Genomic DNA, 6000 nt, shown 5'->3' with positions numbered 1-6000 from the left:
TCTTGTGCTGAGGATCAATATCGGGCCCAGTGAATGAGGAGCCAGTGCTCTCAGGTTTTTTATCCATCTAATTCAGCCCCAATGAACATCTCATTAATATCAATAAGGCTGGTGAGTGGATGATCCTGATTTCATCTATACCTCAGCCCTGATGACCCAAAAGAAATACACAGTTGACACCATCCAAACCTAACATAAGGACGGTTCTTAAAGAAGTTCCCAAGCCCAAATCTCCAGAAAATGAGGGAAGAGTACAAAAAATGATCATGAGAAAAACTGACAAGCCTTTAAAGTGTCTGATGGCTTGATCAAAGCCAGATCACTCCATTTATCTCCATTACCAAAAAAATGAGCAGCAATGTGAGCCCACAAAGGCAATTGTCAGGTGGACCCATGCTGGAGTTTATTTTTTTAATATAGTTAAGTATAAATGTTCATGTAACTCATTCCATCATTCCAATCTCTCATTAAATGCATTTGAAGCAACTTAGGCTAGACATGGTGGATCAGGCCTGCAATCATGGTACTTAGAATGTCGAGGTAGGAATTTCAGGTTTTTTAAATCATCCAAAATGAGAATGCTCAGTGGGTTATGGTTGAAGGAATACAGAACCAAGGGATACAGATTGGCTGAGGACATTGTCCATAGTCTTCCCTGCAGCTCCAGAAATTCATGGCCAAGGCAACAGCAATTGTTAGCTTAGGTATTTACCACCTCAAGTTTAGTATTATTTATACTATTTTCCTAGTCTTGATACTGGTTTTTGTCCAAGGTACCTAGATCACTTGCAGATAAGACTCTTGTTGCTCACTAAATAGTGGAATTCTCCTGCAGGTGTGAAAATTAGCCTTGGGCAGGGATGAGTTCCCTATTTGCTTATCCAACATAATGTGTTCATCATTGGATCCCTATGAACACAACCAAGAGAATTGGACTCAGCAGGTTTTATTCATATATTTGTGTATACATACTTTCAAATGCTTAACAAGAAAGAAATTGGAAGGGAAAAATTTAGGAAGGGATGGAGAGAGGACAAGGAGGGGGGAAATGATTTAATACATATTAATTATAATGTAGTAAAATAAATTTTAAATAAGAAAAATGCCTATGGAGATAGCTTAAGAGTTAAAAGCAGCAACAGTTGTTCCATAGTACACAGGTTCCATTTTACCTAACCATGTCCTGTAACTCTCTTCTGGCCTTTCAAGTACTCTGTACAAACACCTGGAGGCAAACATCTATAAATATAAAATAAAATGAAGCTTAAAAATGGAATCCTCTGCAATGATGTCCCAGCCCTGAGACAGACAACTGAAATGATCTCTGTTGTTCCCAGGTCCCAAGACCCCAAGCAAGACCACTACAGTGCCATATCTGTTGCAAGCACACAGAAGTGTTGAATAGCAAAATAAGCAAGCTTGGTCATGTTCATCATCCTACAGAGCAGGTGGAGGAGAGTGACACCCCAGCACTCAATTTAAGGGGTTTATACAGGAAAAGCTTACATGCAGCTTGGGATTGGATTGATGGGATGGTGGTAAGGGATAAGATTGGTTTAACGGGAGGGAGTTAGGGTTAGAGGAAGTTATATTATTATTTTTTTTTAATTTAGGGGTTACGTAGTTAGATTTTTTTTTTATTAAAGGAGGTTAGTAGGATAGTTTAGAAGGGTGTATAGGATAGAAGACTAGTAAAGTAGTTAGTAGGTGTTATTCAAGTATAGTTCACTATCTAAAGCAAGGCGAAGGGATGAGAAGTCCCTAGATTCAGGGGCGACCGAATGCTCTCGAAGCTCTTCGCAACAGTTCACGGGGGGCTTATAAAAACTGAGTCAGCCCAATGGAGTGAAGCGGTACCTCCCTCTTCTCCCCATGGCTTCTGGTAAACAAGCCATAGCTAGCACAGTCGCTACCTCGGAGGCTCATTTAATGTTAACACTGCACTGTCTTATGGTGCTTTAGTCTTTGCCGCCTTTCACATAAATAGACATAAAAACACGATGCCAAAAGACTGGGATGAAACTAGAGTAAATGGGGGGATGAGGTAGTTCTTCGAAGTTACTGAGAGCTGGAAACTATAAGCATGAGGTTAACTGATGGTCTAACAGGATTCACGGTAATTACAGAGACATGTTAAATTTACTTAACCTTATGTTTTGGTTTGTTGAGAATCCCAGGACTTCTCTTCTACGATTACCATTCAGATTTAATCGTTCCTGTCCTTTTACTCCTTCCCACTGGAGCGTACATAACTTTGGCCTGATCATTGAGCCTTATCTGCCTCCATCAATATCTATGTTATTGGGCTCAAAGAGAATCCAGGATACATAGATTTATTGTACCAGGCCTTAAAAGTGTTTCAACTTCTTGGTCACTTCTACAAACTTCAGCCACTGGTCAGCCCAATTCCAAATAAATACCTTTCAGCCGCAGAAAAGATGAAAGCCCAGGAGGTGAGGGGGAAGATCTTCTCGAAGATGGCATTAGGTATTCCCTTTTTGTTGCGTTGCGCATCCCTGCTATTGCTTATAAGACACGTTCTATGAAATCCACTGTCTACTAAGTGGAGAGATTCATTTTACCAGCCTGTCATAAGAGAAGCTTGAATTTTATTTACTGGTCAGTGTTTTTTTTTTCTTTCACCTTGTACTATTGTGGAAGAAATACTGGCTAACAATGCGAGTTCATAAATGCATTTCTTCCAGCTCCATTACTTCTAAGTATTCAAATTAACCATGAAAACTATTCTTTATTATTATTAATTTGTACAAAACTTTGCTCTGAATTTCAGGAATAAAACTTCTTTAATGCAATGAAACCATTCATCCACTTTCTGATGTGGAGAAACGATACCCTTCTATTAGTCTTCGGTTGTTGATCTTTAGTTTTTCAGCTTCTCCTCTTTTTTTTTTGGGGTGAGAGGGGGGGCTTGGTATGTCTGCAGTCCCTGTGAACACCAGGTAAAGATAATACAAACCCTTGGCAGTTCAGCCCTATCAATGTCATTTGTTCAATAGTCACCGACCCAATCAAATGCATCATTCTTAAGCCTCGTTGTCTTTAATACAAATCATCTGACAGTTAAGTGTGGATATGTCTGACCTTTTCTAACCTGTTTCTAGTGTGAGCCTTGCCACTCCACCCCTCATACTATTCCCCTGAATAGCAACAACCACCTACCCAGATCAAAATCAGTAGCAGAACAAAAATAGCAGGTCTTCTTCTTTGTCAGACCTTGGGGTCAAGTGCTAAGAGATGGTTCACAACTATCTATAACTATAGGCACTTGGGATCAGACACTCCCTTTTGATAGTCAGTGGTACCTGGCATTAACTTGATATACACACAGGAAAAACTCATACACCTAAATTAAATTTCATACACTTTGAAAAAATCATATATAATGTCCAGTACAGCCAACATTTTGCTTTACTTTGTAGCTGGGAAGTCCTGCAATGAAAGGCAAGTCACATTCAAATGGTAACTGTTATTAAGCAAAGAGAGGTCATTGATTAGAACACAATAAAGGATGTATGGGAGGGCTTAGAGGCAGGAGAGATAGTGGAAATAATGGTCATGACTCCATTTGGCAGATAAATTACTATAGCACAGGACTGGCCTAAGATGATTGGAAATGTTTTGTCATGCTACAGAGAAGATTCTTGTCCACCTCAGACAATGTAAGAAACCTTGACTCCAAACTGCTTTTCAAAAAGATTAGACACCCCTTTTCTAAAATTAATATATCTCTATGGCAAAACAGGAATTCAAGTTGGCTTTGACTTTGCAATCTTCATTTGAGCAGCATTTGGAAGCCAGTTTTTTAATGGAGAGATGGGTCTTTCTGATGATTATAAATCAAGGTTGCCTCCTTTCTTATGGGAATTTAGCTGGTTAATCTTGGAAAACAAATATTTAGATCTCATCATATTAATCTCTAACATGCATGTCAATCATATTACTTATCTTTGGGGTATTTGAGATACAGCCCCACCTTACCTAAATTCTACTTTGTGAATTAATGTTTCCTAAGAACTGGAAAGACTTTTTACTGTCAATTCTACTCTTTAACATCACAGTTTAGCAGTGGGATGCTACTTTACACAGGATATTCTGTTTATGAGCTCCACGGAATTAACTCTAGATGGATCCTAAACCTAAATGTGAAAAGTTCAAAGTACATTACTTCTGGAATATACAGAATATATATATATATTCAATACCTCCCATCCCTATTTCTAACTTAATAATAGTTAAATTATATGGGTTTTTTCCATGCATGTGTCTGGGCACACTACTTATAAAGGCCAGAAGATGGCAGGATATGCCAGGGAGTAGAATTACAGCAAATGATTAGCTACCATGCAGGTCCTAGAAATAAAACCTGGATCCTCTGTAACAACAGCCAGTACTCATAATTGCTAAGCCAGCTCTCTAGCCTCTCTTTTTACTTAAAATTAATTTCTATAAATTATTAATTGAAAGATATTAACATCACATTTCCTTTCATCTCTTCATTCCATCACTTCAAAAATCCCTTTCAACTTCTTCCTTGTTAGATATAGGTGAACAAATATGCTGAAACACATAAATACAAACTTCTGTATCCTTTCTTGTTAGTTGTACATATATTGATAATCAGATGGCCATATTGTACTGGATAAACAGTTATGAAGCTCATCCCTGCCTGAGGCTAATTCTTCAAATGGAGGAGAATTCCACATTTTAATCAGGACTTCCTTCATAGGAAAAAAAAAAAAAAAACCTCTTTGTACTTACTGGAGTGGATACTTATTCTGGTTAGAGATCTGCCTTTCCTACTGTTATGACCAGATTGTGGGTACCCCCAAAATACCAACATGTAGACCAAATTCCATATATCAAGATCATACCTTGGTGTATGGTATGCAACAGTAAGATCAGACAGTTCTGTGTCCAGGCAGGTTGGGGTTTTTATCATAGCAGAGATTGGGGTGAGAAGATTACTAGGGATCCAGACCGTGATTGGCTGAAATGGGGATTTTGGAAGTGATGGAATTAAGAGATGAAAGGAAATGTGATGTAATATATTTTAATTAAAATGTGTAGAAATACATTTTAATTAGTAAGGGGCTAAAGACATGGCTTAGCAATTAAGATCACTGGCTGTTGTTACAGAAGCCCCAGGTTTCATTTCTAGAACCCACATGGCAGCTAACAATTTTCTGTAACCCCAGTTCCAGGTATGCCCTGCCTTCTAACCTCTGCCAGTGCTATGCACAGAAGAAACATCATAAACCTGTTTTTAAGTTAGAAAATGGTAAATAATGGAATTATTTACAGTGAGGGCACAAACCTGAGAGATTCAGGAGCCAGGGCTACTTAAATATACCTCCTTCTGGTTTTGCATGGAAGCAGCTGTGGCTGCCTGCTCAGAGGCAAAAGCCTCCTTGTTGTGAGCTTAATAGCGATCATCATAAGTCTTCATCTAAGAGCAGAATACACAGTGCTGTTAAGAGACATTTCTATGAAGTTTTCTGTGTTTGTGTTCACTATATTTTGTATCTGTGAGACTTATGGCATTGGTACAGTTATCTTTTTTATAAATATATTTATTTATTAATTTTTTTTCATTTTACATACCAACCCAAGTTCCCCCTCACTTCCCATCTTCCACCTCCTCACCTCTCTCCCACTCTACCCCAATCCACTCCTCAGAGTGGGTAAGGCCTTCCATGGTAGACAACAAAGTCTGGCATATCAAGTTGAAGGAGAGCCTAGCCCCTCTCCATTGTATCAAGGCTGAGCAAGTTATCCCACCACAGGGAATGGGCTCCAACAAGCCAGTTCATACACCTGGAATAAGTCCTGGTCCTGTTGCCAGGGACCTCACAAACAGATCAAGCCACACAATTGTCACCCACATTCAGCTAGCCTAGTTTGGTCCCATGCAGGTTCCTGAGCTGTCAGTCTAGAGTCAGTGAGCTCCAACTAGCACCAGTCAGCTGTCTCTGTGGGTTT

The sequence above is a fragment of the Onychomys torridus genome, unplaced genomic scaffold (genome assembly GCF_903995425.1).
Source record: "Onychomys torridus unplaced genomic scaffold, mOncTor1.1, whole genome shotgun sequence".
NCBI lineage: Eukaryota > Metazoa > Chordata > Mammalia > Rodentia > Cricetidae > Onychomys > Onychomys torridus.
Note: the sequence above shows the minus strand (reverse complement) of the source record.